A 17,369-nucleotide genomic window follows, 5' to 3' on the forward strand; every position below is an offset into this window, starting at 1 on the left:
AATAATACTGAAACAACCAAAATGTGTGCCTAAAAAAAGGGGAGTGACCTGTGCCTGTGGGGCTTCTCCCTGACATGCCCAGAAACATATCCTTGGTAACTAGTGGGCTTTCTGCCTGAGCTGGAGGGGCAGATACGGGGCTATTGCCCCTATCTGCCTTTCTTGTGGGGTGCAGAAATAAGTTTTTGGTTGTGGGGGCATTAGCATGCCCATTCTGGGAAGCCCACACCCCTTCGTATAAAAAAACCCCATAATCCCTGGTGCCTTGTGTGCTTTCTGCCCCCGGGGGGCAGATTGGTGGTTATTGCCCCCATCTGATTTTCATGGGGGCAGAAAGACTAGAATTTGGGTTGAGGGTTGGAGCATTGGCTTGTCCAATTTGGGCAGCCCCCACTCCTACTGGTGTAAAATGCAAAAAAAATCCTGGTGCCTAGTGTGCTTTCTGACCCCCCCCCACCCCGGGGAGCAGATTGGGGGCTTTTGCCCCATCTGCCTCCCAGGGGGTCAGAAAGACTGTGGAATTTGGGGGAGTAGGGGCATTGGCATGCCCATTTAGGGCAGCCCCCACCCCTACAAGTGTAAAGGCAAAAAAAATCCTACTGCCTACTGTGCTTTCTGCCCCGGGGGTGCAGATTAGGGGCTATTGCCCCCATCTGCCTCCCAAGGGGGGGGCAGAAAGACTGTGGAATTTTGGGGGGTGAGGGCATTGGCTTTCCCATTTTGGGCAGCCCCCACCCCTACAGGCGTAAAAACAAACAAATCTTGGGACCTAGTGTGCTTTCAGCCCCCAGACTATTGCCCCCATCTGCCTCCCGGGTGGCGAAAGACTGTGGAATTTGGGGGGGGGGGGGGTAGGGGCATTGGCATGCCCATATTAGGCAGCCTCCACTCCTACAGGCGTATAAAAAAATCCCTGGTGCCTACTGTGTGCTCTACCCTCCCAGGGGTGGCAGAATGGGGGCTATTGCGCCCATTTCCCCCCCGAGGGGGGCAGAGAGACTGTCTGTGCCCAAAGTAAAAGAAAAAGCCCTTGCCCAAGGGGCCACTGTCCCGTCCCTGGTGCCTAGTGGGTGGATCCCTGTTTGGGATCGCCCTCCTGAGGTGATCCCCAAGCAGGGATCCACTAGGGAGATTCTCCCCTTGCCAATGATACCTCCTCCATCAGCCTTGGTGCTCATGGGGCTGAGATAACCCCCTGAGCACTGAGGCAGTGAAAGTGAAACTGAGTTTCAGTTTCTCCAAAATTATGTCAGTGTGACGTGCGAGCTGACGGTCATTTCGGAGAAATAATCAAAACACCGTCGGGAGCTGGGGAAGCTCTTCCCCAGCTCCCGAGGGGGTTTTGACAAAAAAGGGAATCCATTTGGTGCCCGGACCAGAGGGATTTCCAGTGGCATGTGCGTGGACGGCCGGGAGCCGTCCGACGCACATGAGCACTGGTGCGTCGGATGGCTCCTGGCAGTTCGATGCACCGAAAGGGTTAAATCAGTTACGGTTCACTTGATCGCTCCATGTTTTACTTGGATAACTGTGGTAATTCTAGAGCTAATACATGCCGACAAGCACTGACCTCCTGGGATGTGTGCATTTATCAGAACAAAACGAATCCGGGCTCACCCGGCCCTTTGGTGACTCTAGATAACCTTGGGCCAATCGCACATCCCCGGGATGGCGACTATGCATTAGGATGTTTGCTCTATCAACTTCCAATGGTACTTTCTGTGCCTACCATGGTTACCACGGGTAACGGGGAACCAGGGTTCGATTCTGGAGAGGGAGCCTGAGAAACGGCTACCACATCCAAGTAAGGCAGCAGGCGTGCAAATTACCCACTCCTGACTCTGGGAGGTAGTGACGAATAATAGCAATACAGGCCTCTTTTGAGGCCCTGTAATTGGAATGAGTACACTTTAAATCCTTTAACGAGAATCCATTGGAGGGCAAGTCTGGTGCCAGCAGCCACGGTAATTCCAGCTCAAATGTCGTACATTAAAGTTGATGCAGTTAAAACCAGCCCCTGCCTCTCAGCACCCCCTTGATGCTCTTGACTGAGTGTCCTGGGGTCCGAAGTGTTTACTTAAAAAAATTAGAGTGTTCAAAGCAGGCCTGTCGCCTGAATACTTCAGCTAGGAATAATGGAATAGGACTCCGGTTCTATTTTGTTGGTTTTCGAAACTGGGGCCATGATTAAGAGGGGCGGCCAGGGGTATTCGTATTGTGACGCTAGTTGTGAAATTCTTGGACAAGCACAAGACGAACCAAAGCGAAAGCATTTGCCAACAATGTTTTCCTTAATAAAGGACGAAAGTCAGAGGTTAGAAGATGATCAGATACTGTTGTAGTTCCGACCATAAACGATGCCGACTAGCGATCTGGCTGCGTTATTCCCATGACCTGCCGAGCAGCTTCGGGGAAACTAAAGTATTTGGGTTCTGGGGGGGGGGGGGGGAGGCGGGGGTATGGTTGCAAAGCTGAAACTTAAAGGAAATGACGGAAGGGCACCACTAGGAGTGGAGCCTACAGCTTAATTTGACTCAACATGGGAAACCTCACCCGGCCCAGACACGGAAAGGATTGACAGATTGATAGCTCTTTCTCGGTTCTGTGGGTGGTGGTGCATGGCCATTCTTAGTTGGTGGAGCGATTTGTCTGGTTAATTCCGATAACGAACGAGACTCCTCCATGCTAACTAGTTACGTGACCGCCAGCGGTCGGAGTCCAACTTCTTAGAGGGACAAGTGGCGTTCAGCCACACAAGATCAAGCAATAACAGGTCTGTGATGCCCCTAGATGTCCGGGGCTGCAAGCTGCGATACACTGAACAGATCAGCGTATGTCTACCCTTCGCTGACAGGTGCAGGTAACCTGCTAAACCCCGTTCATGATGGGGATTGGGGATTGCAATTATTTCCGATGAACAAGGAATTCCCATTAAGTGTGGGTCATAAGCTCGCGTTGTTTAAGTCCCTGCCCTTTGTACACACCACCTATCGCTATAACTGATTGGATGGTTTAGTGAGGTCCTTGGATTGGCTCACGCCGGGCTTGGCAATGGCCCTGGCAGAGCGCAGAGAAAACGATCAAACTTGACTAACTAGAGGAAGTAAGAGTCGTAACAAGGTTTCCGTAGGTAAACCTGCGGAAGGATCATTAACAGCAGAGCGGCCTGAGTGACCGACGGTGCCAGCCCAAAACCCTCGGCTGCCTCCTAATCACACATAGGCACATGGCCCGGCCCTGCTCTCATGTGCCCCAGCAGGCGGCGTGGTCTGCAGCCGCATGGGGTGCTTGGGTGAGGACCAGACCTTGGCAGGCCTCCTCCACCAGGGAGGACCTGTCCAATGGAAGCATGAGGGTCCGGGGATTGTTGTGCCCCTGTCCCTTCTGGTGAGGCACAACAGTAGGCCCTCCAGAGACAGAACCCACGCTCCCCCGGCTCAAACCCCCGTAGTGGGGGGTAACCAAATGGCAGTGCCTCGCTGGATGGGACCACCCCCCCTGAAAGGCTCTGCTGCGAAGGGCCCTCCCGTGACTGAGTCCTGGCCCAGCCGGGCTTCGGGTGACTGTGGAGCGGCCCTTCTGGCATGGCAGGGCGGCCTGGAATAGAAGGAGCCCAGAGTCTGCAAGGGGACCCTGGCTCCTCTCGGTCAGAGGCATGCAGGATGGGGAGCCGCCTGGCTCTTCCCTTCCGGTACCTCTGACCTGGGCAAGGAGGGGTGGGCTATCATCAACCCACTGGCATGGCTCAGTGCCACCCAGCTGCGGATGGCTGATATGCAGGTGGGGCGACCCACCCTTGTTGCCAGGTACCTGGTCACATGCAGCTGGGTTGAGGTTTAAAGACTCATGCGGTCCCTCCCTGTTACTCCTGGAGGGACCAGCAACAGTGGGGCTGCTTGCTCCCGTCGCTCCAGGAGCCCTCCTCATCCGCGGCTGGGATGGGAGAACTCCCTGGCCGAGCGCCTGGTAACACTTTTTTCACCCTTCTCTCCTGCCCTCGCAGGCGGGTGAACATTTTCAAAAAGTTGCCTGTGACTCTTGGCGGTGGATCACTCAGCTTGCACGTGAATCAATAAGGCAGCTAGCTGCAAGCATTAGTGTGAATTGCTGGACACATTGATTGACACTTTGAACGCACCTTGCGACCCCAGGTTCCTCCCGGGGCTAGGCTTGTCTGAGGGTTGCTTGATCGTATTCACCCCAGGGCTTCCATGGGACACAGCTGGGGCAATCCCAGGGTTGGCTCTGCTTCCCTTCATCCCCCCCACAAGGTCAGACCCCTCAATCACATGTGACAGGGTCCCTCACATGGTCCTGTCGCCGAGGTGTGCCGCTGGTGTGCCTAGCCTTTCCTCCTACCTCAGCGGGGTGTGGGCTGGTGACCGGTCTGCCCCGGTCCCGTGGCGTGGCACCTGGCTGCGTGCCACGCGTGGCTGTCTGTGGTGTCCCACTGCGGCCCGCGCGCACCGCCTCAGGCAACCACCTCCACATCCAGCTTTCCGGGGAGGGTAGTGCCCCCTGCCCTTCCAATCCAGGGAAAAGAGGGCATGCTGCCACGATGCCAGCCCCTGCGAAAACAGGGGTGCTGGCGTCCCCCGGTTCCCCCTACACTTCAGCATTTTGATTACGACCTCAGAACAGATGTGGTGACTCGCTAAATTTAAGCATATTACTAAGCGGAGGAAAAGAAACTAACCAGGATTCGTCCAGTAATGGTGAGTGAAGAGGGAAGAGCCCAGCGCCGAATGTGGTGTACAGAAAACCGACTCCCCGACGTCGCTCAAGGGACCCAAGTCCTTCTGACCGAGGCTCATCCGCTGATGGTGTTAGACCAGTAGCGGACCCCAGCATGCCAGGATCGGGTCTTCTCAGAGTCGGGGCGATTGAGAATGCAGCCCAAAGCAGGTGGTAAACTCCATCTAAGGCTAAATACAGGCACAAGACCGATAGCCAACAAGTACTGTAAAAGAAAGCTGAAAAGAACTGTGAAGAGAGAGTTCAAGAGGGCGTGAAACCATCGAGAGGTAAATGGGTGGGGTCCGTGCAGTCTGCCCTGAGAATTCAATACGGAGGGAAGGTCAGTGGCCTGGAAGTCCCTATCCCCTCGACGGGACTGGCGCCAGGGCTCTACCCAGCCCCCCAGGGTGCATTTCCTCCGTGGCGATGCCCCGCAACCGGCTCCAGTCCGGCTGGGAAGGTTTTGGGGTGGCAGGTGGCCCTCCACTCCGGCAGAGGGTGTTATAGCCCCCTGGCACCAGCTTAGCAGTGTCCGTGGTGCAGAGGGAGATTTGACCGCCTCTTCGCTCTTCTCTGGGTCCCTCAGGAGCGCACTGGGGCAGGGAAAGTGGGACAGGGCTTGTTGACTGGGGCAGACTGTGCTCAGTGTGCCCCGACTGTGTTGCGCCACCAGACGGGGAGGTCCAAGCCGAGCACCAGGGGTCTGAGGTGATGTTGGTTACCCATCTTAAAACATGGACCAAGGAGTCTAACACAAGTGCGAGTTGGATGGCTGAGCAAAACACTGTGGCACAATCACGGTGAGAGCTGGCAGTGCCGGCTGAGGTGGGATCCCGCCAGGCAGCCAGCGCTGAGCGCACCTGTAGTGAATGATCCACTTTAGTGGTCTGATGATCTGTGATGACCCTCGATCACCACCATTATGTACTGATTCTAGTGTGCTATGTTACTTTAGCCTTAATGTAGGATGGCCTTGCATTAGAATAATCTTGCCAAAGAATAGAAGGTATGGGATGTCAAGGTGCAGTGTTGTTGGTGATGGTGCACACATGTGCTCCATAGTGGATACTGAGGGATTAAGGGCATAGTGTTATTTGAGTTAGGTGAATTATGACTTTAGCCTATTGTCTTTGACGTGGTCTAATATAATTCTGTTTTCCAAGTAGTAGAGGCCTATGCTTGAGCAACTCCATATTCTAAACTGCAGCCATCTTCTGAGCCTCTGTAGGTGAGAGGTGATATTTGAGATTACATGTGTTGTTCACCGGCAGTGAACCAGAGCAGACCAGTTCTTATCAGGAGGAATGTGCCTTCTTCGCATTGGCGCCAATAAAAAATGCTTGGCCAGCTGCTGTTGGGTGCTTAGTGTGGAAAGGTACAGGAATCTTGCGAGAAAGGTAGGCGGGTTCTTCCAGAAGCTTCGATAGAGGATAGAGTTCTATATTAGAGAAAGGGGGTCCGAGAGAGGGAGAGATTCTGAGATTCTGCGATTCTGAGATGCTGAGATGCTGAGCTGAGATGCTGGTCTGGTGTTTTGGCGGTCTGATGATACATCACTGTGCAGACGTGCAGTCGTGTTTGTGCAACAGAGAGTCTGGACCCAACCAGATAGGGAAAGAGAAACGGACCCTTCTTCAGATTACCAGACGCCTAAGATTATGGTGAGGTGTTCCAGGTGTACTTATTGTATCTAACTATGCTTTTATTTTCAGGCTCTATGTATATGTATGTGTTGATGATTGCTACTAATGTTTACTGTGATGTTTAGTCATTTCTTTCTTTTGTCATCCTATTATCATGTAATAAAGAAACCCTAGAGCATATCATTTGTCTTTATTCCTTGTGAGGGAAGGTCGGGACCCTTTTTTACCAAGTACTTATAGAGGGATGGGCGATTCCCCTCTAATGGGTAATTGTTGATACAGGAGGGAAATCGGCTCCCATCAGGGATGTCTAAATTACATTGCTAGGAGGAGCATGTGCTGTGTACCCTCTTAGATGAGGAGGTGTTGTGAATTTCTGCGTACCCACTCGGATGGGGAGGTGTTGTGACTTGTTGTTATTTGCAAGTTCCTTTGCAATGGTCCTATATGTTGTCAGTGTTTATTCCTTTCTTGGGTAAGTATTGTGAAATATGGTGTCTTTCTGGATCCTGAGAAAGGATGTGGTAAGTAATGGCCTGGTGACTGACAGAAGCACCAAAATATAAGGAGAAGTAGGTCGTTACAGCACCACTGGCCCGTCTCACTCACTCCGTCAGGGAGGTGGAGCATGAACGTGCGTGATAGTACCCAAAAGATGGGGAACTATGCCTGGGAAGGGCAAAGCCAGAGGAAACTCTGGTGGAGGTCCATAGTGCTCATGCTGTACAAACGGTCATCTGACCTGGGTATAGGGACAAAAGACTAATCGAACCATATAGTAGCTGATTCCCTCTGAAATTTCCCTCACGATAGCTGGCGCTCAGAGACCCCAGTTTTATCTGGTAAAGTGAATGGTTAGAGGGCTTGGGGCCGAAACGATCTCAACCTATTCTCAAACCTTAAATGGGTAAGAAGCCCAGCTCGCTGGCATGGAGCCGGGCATGGAATGCGAGTACTTAGTGGGCCACTTTTGGTAAGCAGAACTGGAGCTGCGGGATGAACCGAATGCCGGGTTAAGGCGCCCGATGCCAACACTTATCAGACCCCAGAAAAGGTGTTGGTTGATATAGACCGCAGGACAGTGGCCATGGAAGTTAGAATCCACTAAGGAGTGTGTAACAACTCACCTGCCAAAACAACTAGCCCTGAAAATGGATGGCGCTGGAGCGTCCGGCCCACACCCGGTCATCTCTGGCGCTGAGAGCTGCGGGGGCTAAGCCACAATGAGTAGGAGGGCTGTTGTGGTGCGCAAGGAAGCCCGGGCAAGGGCCCGGGTAGAGCCGCCGCAGGTTTTGATCTTGGTGGTAGTAGTAAATATTCAAACGAGAACTTTGAAGGCCGAAGTGGATAGTGGGTTCCATGTGAACAGCAGTTGAACTTGGGTCAGTCGGTCCTAAGAGATGGGTGAGTGCCGTTCGGAAGGGACGGGCGATGGCCTCCGTTGCCCTCGGCCGATCGAATGGTAGTCGGGTTTTGATCCCCAAACCTGAAATGGTGGAGGTGGGCACCCTCGCGATGTCCAGTGTGGTAACGCAAACGATCCTGGAGAAGCCGGTGGGAGGTCTGGAGAGAATTCTCTTTTCTTTGTGAAGGACAGGGTGCCCTGAAATGGGTTTGTCCCGAGAGAGGGGCCCAAGCCTTAGAAAGCATCTTGGTTCCGGCGGCGTCCGGTGAGCTCTTGCTGGTCCTTGAAAATCCGGGGGAGATGGTGTAAATCTCATGCTGGACCATACCCATATCCGCAGCAGGTTTCAAAGGTGAACAGCCTCTGGCATGTTGGAACAATGTAGGTAAGGGAAGTTGGAAAGACAGATCCATAACATTGGGATAAGGATTGGCTCTAAGGGCTGGTTTGGTCAGGCTGGGATGTGAAATGGGGCTGGGCACGTGTCGCGGCTGGACGAGTTGCCACCCTCTGGGGCAGCGGCGACTCTGGACGTGAGCTGGGCCCTTCCTGTGGAACACCCTGCTGTGGTGGTTGCCTCTTCCCATGCCCCCTCCCTGGCGGTGCGGGCCGGCAGTCTGCCTTGGATGACGCCTAGCAGCTGACTTAGAACTAGTGCGGTCCAGGGGAATCCAACTGTTTAATTAAAACAAAGCATTACGACGGTCCGAGGTGGGTGTTGACGAGATGTGATTTCTGCCCAGTGCTCTGAATGTCAAAGTGAAGAAATTCAATGAAGCACGGGTAAACAACGGGAGTAACTATGACTCTCTTAACCTATTCTCAGTTGTAGTAGCCTTTACCTCCCAGTGGTCCCGCTGGTAACTGCCTGTATAGTGCTAGACTCTGCATAGAGAAGTCTGAAGAGACAGGCAAAACAAGGTTCTTTCATGGCGGCGAGCGTGATAGTGAGAAATGGCGAAGCAAACTAACAAAATTTCAGATGGGGTCTTTCCTGGAGATTAAAAACCCCATTAAGATGGCGAAAGGAGGTGCTGTCTTTTCCAGAAATCAATAACCTCCGCACCAAATTTGACAACCCAGCACCCCTTCAAACAATGCAACAAGCAACAACGATTCAAGTCATGATATAGCACTTAGTTTACCCATTGTAGCAGACGAAGACTCAACGGTAGACCTCAGCAAAACCATTGAGTTTGTGGCCTCCTCAGCCAAGAATGACATTGTTACAACCAACTTTGAAAATGTACCTGAGGTGTATGAGGTCAGCAAATAATTGAGTACAAAGAAAAGTGATTACACAAAGAAAGTCATATTTTGGAAATACCCGAACAAAAAGTATAAATGTGACTTGTGTGGAGACATATTGGGAACTTTTAGAGAGCTAAGAAAACATGGTTCTAATGAGCATTAAGGCTATCTCAAAACATATTGCTCAAAATGTGACAAAGAAGCAGAATCCCACAATATTGCATGCCATTATGCCAAATGTAAAGCAAGACCTCAAAAAGGAGAGCTGCAATTTCTGTGCAGCTTCTGTGACCTCAGATTCGGAACAAAGATTGGAGTTTCACAACATGCTCCACATGCACATCCAAGAGTGCAAAATGAGGCTAGACCAGCAGCTCTAGCAAGCAGCAAACCATCAAAATGATGGTCACAGGAAGAAATACTGCTATTGGCAGAACTGGAAAAACTGTAAGAGAACAAGAGGAATATCAATGCACTGATGGTTCCGCATTTTGACAATAAAAACAGAAAACAAATTGCAGAAAAAAGAAGAAATAGAAAAAATAAGAGCAAAAAATCGGCAAAGGATGTACTGCAAGCATCCAATGTCTCTGAGAATGACTCTTGCGATGAACCAGAGGTTTCAGTGGAAGTAAAAACAGAACAGTGCAGAGACTTTATCAATCAAAAACGTGTGCCAAAAATCCAAAACTTTGATGAGCTGAAAAATAGAATCGTAGAAGTCGAGAAGTACACCAAAAACCTAAAGCAACACAATGCTGCTATGGATCTGATGGATGAGATAGTAACTTATATCTCAGAAAACACAACCGATATACGTCCTGTACCAACAAATCATAGAGAGCCAGCAAGCAAACTCAAAACTAAGCCCATGAACTCTGCTCAAGATGAGCACCAGAATGCAAAAAAAAAGCAAGAAAAATGGAAGGTTCAATCAGACAAGAAAAATTATGCAAAAGCAAAGAGCAGCTTTAAAGAATACCGGGCAATGTTTAAAAAAGAAAACTGCTAAGATTATCACTGATGGGGCAGAAGATGCCTCTTGCCAAATCAGTGCTGATGAAATCTTCCAATTTTACAAAGACAGAATTGAAAAACAAAACAAGAAAAACCCTAAATTCATGCCGATTGACCGGATACCGGTTGAATGGGAAATTGGAAGATTGCGTAAAGAAATGACACTACTCGAAATAACAAATGTTATCAATGACTTAGATGTTAATAAAGCAGTGGGGCCTGATAAGATTGACCTGTATGACTTGAATAATGTGCATAACAAGCAACCAGGAGTGCTGCCCAGAATTTTTTCGTCTTGGTTAACGATGAGAAGAGTACCATAAAGTATTAAAAAGAACCGGTCGATATTGATACCCAAGAATGTTCCGATTAGCAAACTTAAAAAAATCAGTAATTGGCGCCCAATGAACATCGGTGCTGCATTCATGAAGTTATTCGCAAAAATACTAACTAAAAGACTCACATTTTTTGTTGAATTGAATACGAGACAAAAAGGCTTCAATAAGGTGAGAGGTTGTCTCAAAAATCTGACACTTCTGCAAAATATAGTAAAAGGGGCCTGAAAGAACAGAAACTCATTAGCGTTAGTGTTCATAGATATCTCAAAGACCTTTGACTCTGTCAGCCATGGTCACATTTTACAGAGTCTTGCAAGGCACTGAGTTCCATCATACATCAGAGATATAATAAAAGACTTCTACACTGACTCAACAACATTTTTCAAGGGAAAGAGCAACAAAGCAACTCCTGAAATGACAATGAAATTTAGGGTTAAACAAGGTGACTCTCTATCCCCACTGCTATTTAACATTGCCATGGGTCCTCTGATCTGTGATCTTCAGAAAGACAGGAATGGCTTCGCATTCGGATCTGATGGTCTCATTGACCAAATCGCTGCTCTGGCTTGTGCCGATGACATCACAGTACTCAGCAACACCTGGGAAGGAATTAGTACAAATCTGAAAATCAATGAAAATTTCAGTAAAACAACAGCATTAAAACTTAATGTGAAAAAGACACATGGATTTTATATGAGTTACCATAAAGATAAAATCCTGATTAACAACTGTAAACAGAAGGGCAAAAGCTCTCTTGGTCTCGATTTTCAGTATGAAAACAGACCGTGAATGCGGGGCCTCACATTCAGGCTGACTTTTTGGGTTTCAAGCAGGAGGTGTCAGAAAAGTTACCACATGGATAACTGGCTTATGAAGGCCAATTGTTCATAGTTAGGCCACTTTTTGAACCTTCTTCCTATCATTGTGAAGCAGAATTCACCAAGCGTTGGATTATTCACCCAGTAATAGGGAACGTGAGCTGGGTACAGACCGTCGTGAGACAGGTTAATTTTACCTTACTGATAATGTGTTGTTGTAATAGTTATCCTGCTCAATATGAGAGGAACCGCAGGTTCACACCTTTGCTGTATGTGATTGGCTGAGGAGCCAATGGGGCGAACCACCATCTGTGGGATTATGACTCAATACATCTAAGTCAGAATCCCCCCTAAACTGTAATAATACCACGGTACCGTGGAGCCTCGGTTGGCCTGGGCTTGCTGGCCTCTTTTGGGGGCCGGTGCGTAAAGGCGCTCGCTTGGGGACAGGAGCGTGGACTGAAGGGGGGCAGCCTCCATCGCCCTTAGTGCACCACATGTTCGTGGGGCATCCTCTGAGCCAAGCTTTTGTCTCCGTCCATGGGCACCTGCGGATGCCCTTTTCTACCACACCTGGGGTGGGTCCCTGTGCCCCCGGGAGGGACGCCGAGGGGGGAACGAGGGCACGCAGGAGGCCATCTCCACCATGTACTCTCCAGCACTGGCCCTCCCTCTCCCATCCCTGTCCCATCGGGGTGCAGGGACTGGGGCCACCATCCCTTGTCAGGAGGGTGACCAGATGGCCTGGGCCGGGTCCCCCTTTCCACTGCTCCTGCAAAAGTCGCAGGGATGTGAGCAGCCCATGGGACAAAACCTCCCAATCGGTGGACTTGGAGCGCCTGGCCACCCTCCCCGTCATCTGGCTCCCGTGCGACTGGGTCTGGCTGTCCCAGGCTATCTGGGTGTTGGGTCGTCCTAGGCCGGGCGACCAGATGGCCTTGCGGGCTGGGCGACCAGATGGCCCTGCGGGCTGGGCGACTAGATGGCCCTGCGGGCAGGCAACCAGATAGCTCTGTGGGCTGGGTGACTAGATGGCAGGCCTACCGGCCAGCCCGGCTACCTCCTATTTTTTTCCTTCCCCAGGGTTCTGGAAGCCCTTACTATGTGGGGGGTAAATGAGCTCCACGGGAAAGCCTGGCGGGGAGAGGACGTGGCCTGGGCTTAACCCTCCGTGGTTCCTACCCCAGGGCTCCGGGAAGGAGGAAGGTGCACCATCCCGAGTCAGCTCCCTGAGCCCAGGGGCTGGGTGGTGGGGGTGACAGTCAGTAGCCAGGGCAGAGTGGCTGCAGAGTGGGGAGAACTGCCTACCTCCCCGCTGGCTAATGGGGAAGGTGCGGCAGGAGGCCAGCCCTTCGTGAAGGGTTGCCGAGCTAGAGCAGGAGCCCGAAGAGCTCAGAGAAACCCTGACCAGACGACGCCTGGGCCTGGTCTGGGATGGCAGCGACTTGTGGATGTCCCGTGCCACCCAGGAGGTGCGGTCGTCAGGCTGGGCGCAGGGCTTCTCCTTCTCCTAAGGGCGAGTGGGCCTGGCAGATGGGAAGCGATGGGCCCAGGAATCAGCCCTCTGCTCCAGCTGAGAGGGAGACCCTTGGGTCAGAGCTCCGGTGGGGCCCGGTCTCCGCGCGGGCAGTGGGAATTGGGCTCTGCGGCCACGGACAGAGCAGCCCGGGCATGATCCAGACCGGACTCTGGTCGATCATGCCTATGTTTTGAGTTTGGGCTGCTTGGACCCCGGTGAGCGTTTGCGAGCCTTGGAGCAGAGAGGATGGGGCTTGGCAGGGTCAGGGAGCCAGCAGTCTGCCAGGCCACCGGGGTAGGGGAATGCTTCCCATGTGCGGCCGCGTCCCTGCTTGGTTGGGGTCAGTAGCAGGAACTGGGCCCTATGGCCCGGCGGGCCCTGGGGTGTGGGAGTCCACCACCTATGTTCCTTAACGGGTCTGTGGGCCCATCGGGGCCCGGGGAGGCTCTCCACGGCCTGAATGGGTTCGGAAGTGGGGAGCGGGCCTGGGGCTTGAGCTCCAGTGGGCCCTGAGTTGCAGGAGCCCCAATCCTGTGGCTGGCCGACGACCTGTGTGCCAGGGATGGGGTCCATCGGGCCCTGGGGAGGCTCTCCCCAGCCAGGCTGGGTTTGAAAGCAGAGACGGGTCCCAGCTCGAGCTCCAGCGGGCCCTAGGGTGCGAGAGCAAACCGTCCTGTGGCTGGCTGAGGGTCCGGGTGCTGAGGACGGGGGTCCATCGGGGCCCGGGGAGGTTCTCTCCGGCCTGGCTAGGTTTGGAAGCAGGGACCGGGTCTGGATTTTGAGCTCCAGTGGACCCTGAGGTGCGGGAGCCCCTGTCCTGCAGCCGGTCAAGGGTCTGGATGCTGCAGACGGGGGTCCATCGGACCCTGGGGAGGCTCTCCCCGGCCAGGCTGGGTTTGGAAGCAGAGACAAGGACCAGGGCTTGACCTCCAGCAGGTCCTGGGGTGCGGGAGCAACCCGTCCTGTGGCCGGCTGACGGTCCGAGTGCTGGGGACAGAGGTCCATATGGGCCCGAGGAGGCTCTCCCCGGCCTGGCTTGGTTCGGAAGTGGGGACTGGGCCCGGGCTTGAGCTCCGGCAGGTCATAGGGTGTGGGAGTCCCCCATCCTGCGGCCAGCCGAGAGTCCAGGTGCTGGGTACGGGGGTCCATCGGGCCCCGGGGAGGCTCTCACCGACCGTGCTGGGTTCAGAAGCGGGGACCGGTTCTGGGGCTTGAGCTCCAGTGGGCCCTGGGGTGTGGGAGATCCCGTCCTGAGGCTGGCTGAGGGTCCGAGTGCTGGGGACAGGGGTCCATATGGGCCCGAGGAGGCTCTCCCTGGCCTGGCTAGTTTCGGAAGTGGGGACTGGGTCCGGGGCTTGAGCTCCGGCAGGTCATGGGTTGCGGGAGCCCCCCGTCCTGTGGCCGGCTGAGGGTCCGAGTACTGGGGACGTGGATTCATTGGGGCCGAGGAGGCTCTCCCCGGCCTGGCTGGTTTCGGAAGCAGGGACCAGGCCCAGGGCGTGAGCTCCAGCAGCCCCTGGGTGTGGGAGCCCCCGCCCTGCGGCCGGCTGAGTGTCCGGGAGCTGGGGACAGTGGTCAATAGGGCACTGGGGAGGCTCTCCCTGTCCGGGCTGGGTTCAAAGGCGCATGCAAATCCCCGGGCCTGGGATCCAGCAGGCCCTTGGGGCTGGCGGGAGCCCTTCCATTAAGGCGCAAGGTTGGCAGATTGACGTCCTTCGGCTTGGCCATCTGTTGCGTCTTTCCCCTCAGCCATCTGGTCGCATGAAATACTTTCCAATGGCACAAACAGATGGCTGGGCTGCCCTGGGAGTCCCGAAGAGGGCTTGTTCGCCTCCCTGATCCCAGCGAGGGCTCCAAGAGTTCAGACGCCTTGGCGCCCTGGGTCCCCTCCGTACGCTTTGCACACACGGTTTACCAGAAAGAAGGGTAGCCTTCCTCCAGATTACTAGGGACGGGGTATGCAGGAGCCCCTCGTGGGCTGGAGGTTCTCAGCGGGCGACCAGATGGGCTAGGAGTGGGCAACACCTCCCCCCTGTACGGGGCTCTGTCCTCCAGCCCGCCGCATGGGAAAGAGCCCGGGACGGGCTCCATCGGTCCCGGGCAGTTCTCTCTTGGACGTTCGGGCCGGAGAGCTCTGGCTGGGTGCTCCAATCCTGGGCTCCATACTCTGCCATGGGCCTAGGGCCTGAGAGGCCTTCCCCAGCTTGGCTGGGTTCAGAAGCTCGGGAACTGGGCCTTGGTGGCCGGACGCGGGCCCATGGGGCCTCCCTTGCGTGGCCTGGCCCGGGACTGCCGGGCAGGCCCAGGTGGACTGGGGATGGGTTAAGCTCCACCATGGGACCGGGTTGGAGGTCCATCGGACCCCCATTCGCAGCTCGGGCCTGAAGCCCAGCTGGGGTCTCTGAGCCCCCGGGACGCAGAGCCTTTGAGCACTGCAAGGACAGGCGGGAGCCCTCTTGTGAAGGCTTGGGGCAGGCAGATGGCCGTCCTCTGGGCCCGGCCATCTGGTCGCGCCCATGCCCTCGGCCATCTGGTCGGCCCAATGCTTTCCAATGGGGCGACAAGATGGCCGGGCTGCCCTGGAAGTCCCGATGAGGGCTTGTTCGCATCTCTGATCCCTGCCAGGGCTCCAGAAGGTTGGGCGCCTTGGCGCCCTGGGTCCCCTCCGTACACTCAGTGCGCACAGGTTACCAAAAAGAACGTTAGCCTTCCTCCAAATTACCAGGGATGGGGTATGCCGGAACCCACAGGACACAGAGCCTCCGAACCCTGCAAGGGCGGACAGGATCCCTCCGGTAAAGGCTTGTGCAGGCAGATGGCCAACCTTTGGGCCCAGCCATCTGGTCGCGCCTATGCCCTCGGCCATCTGGTTGCATGCAATGCTTTCCAATGGGGCGACCAGATGGCTGGGTTGCCCTGGAAGTCCTGATGAGGGCTTGTTCTCCAGCTCAATCCCAGCCAGGGCTCCCGGAGATCTAGCGCATCCATGCATTGGGGTCCTCCGTCAGTCGGTGCGCACGGGTTACCAGAAGGAGGGGTACCCTTCCTCAGGATTACTAGGGACAGGGTACTCCTAAACCCCTCTCTGCCTGGCGGTTCTCAGCCGACGGCCAGACCGAACAGGACATCCCCTAGTCCGGGGCTCCGGCCCAATGCTTGGCAAGGCGCCCGGGATGGGGGGTCTTGCTGGGCCAGGGAGGCCTTCCCTGTGCTTCAGGGAGCCCTGATGGGGGTGTCCCGGCCTACTGCTCAGCCGAAGGCCCGGGACAGAGTCCCGTGGGGGAACCTCCTCTGGTTTGGCTGGGCTCAGGAGCTCTAAACGGGGCCCCTGAAGGCTCCTGGTGAGGGTGCCTTCCTAACCCGGGGTCTGTCCTCTGGCCGGCTGCAGGGCAGGGCACCAGGGACATGGCCTGTGGGGCCGGGGAGGCCTCTCCTGCATCCTGACAGGGGTCCAGGGGCCCCACTGGACCCCTGGTCGGGTGCTCCCACCATGGGCTCCGTCTCCCGGCCTGCCGCTCCACCAAAGGCCCATGCTTGGCTGGGCTCAGGAGCTCTCTAATCTCTTCTCAGTCTTACCTTTTACTTCTTCCTCTCCTGTTTCAGACACTCCTTTGCCTGTCATTCAGACTTTACACCCTGTAGCTCATTACCACAATGGACTAGAATAGGTATTTATTTATTTTGATGGGTTGAGTGGTGTCCCCAGGAACACCAGTGCTGTGTGTTGTTCATACATGCCAAGAAACCCAGTTCAGGCAAGAGAGTCCTGATTTTAAAAGCTAAAATTATTTTATGTTAGATCTTTCCTCTATAAATGGTCTCTGCTTCATTGTAGGTCGGTGGTGAAAATCAGTGCTTAATTTGAGCAGGCAGTGGCCGATGGGTGTCACTGTCACTCATTTTTTATGACAAATACTGAGAGCAAGAGGAAGAAAACCAAATCAAAATGTGATACAGAGGAAGAGAAAGACTTAAAACTGTCATGAAGGGAGAAACCAGAAACCAGCAAGAGTGAGACAGAGAGGCATGGAATGTCTGGTAGTGGATAAAAGAGGCATGAGGTGGAATAAACAGTACTAAGCCTGGTTATTGGGTGTGCCAACATCTAATTGCACTGGCCACGAGGTTTCTGAGCAGAGCTCTGGGAGTTGGCCCTCATTTTTTTTACAAATCAAGCACTGATATTCCTTCGATTTTTGCAAATCTCCCACTTTTCTGACCTAAATGTTGGCATGTGTTGGTTATTGTTTGGTATTTTCTCTGTGTCTGGAAAGGATACGCCACGCGCCCATGAGAGGATGATGCCGGCATAACAAACTTGAGGGGCCCACCTGCAAGGTACATGGAGGCCCCCCTCTTCTGTTCAATCGGGAGCTTTTAGGCCAGAGTACTGTGATGAGGGGCTCCCTGCAGCTCCCCCCCCAGCACTGCGGGGGCCTATGTTAAGCCCGGTGGTGGTTCAACCACTATGGGGAAGAAGCGTTGCCCCACTGCTTTTATGTAGTGCCAACAAAGGAAACATAAAATGCGAATAACTTTGAGTTATTATAGTTTTATGTTTCTGTGCTGCTTTGCGGGTGTGGCTGTTCTGCTCTCAGAGCAGGGCAGGGGAGGAGTAGTTTGCCCACTCCAAAGTGCACA

The 17,369-nt window shown here is 53.9% G+C and overlaps 3 pseudogenes; all 3 read left to right on the plus strand.

Annotated features, from left to right (window-relative positions):
* Positions 1–1,367: 1,367 nt before the first annotated feature.
* LOC147728007 (18S ribosomal RNA) lies at positions 1,368–3,153 on the plus strand (annotated as a pseudogene).
* Positions 3,154–4,033: 880 nt separating this feature from the next.
* LOC147728008 (5.8S ribosomal RNA) lies at positions 4,034–4,184 on the plus strand (annotated as a pseudogene).
* Positions 4,185–4,627: 443 nt separating this feature from the next.
* LOC147728009 (28S ribosomal RNA) lies at positions 4,628–11,582 on the plus strand (annotated as a pseudogene).
* The last annotated feature ends 5,787 nt before the right edge of the window (positions 11,583–17,369 follow it).

Source organism: Lissotriton vulgaris, chromosome 3_1 (genome assembly GCF_964263255.1).
Source record: "Lissotriton vulgaris chromosome 3_1, aLisVul1.2, whole genome shotgun sequence".
NCBI lineage: Eukaryota > Metazoa > Chordata > Amphibia > Caudata > Salamandridae > Lissotriton > Lissotriton vulgaris.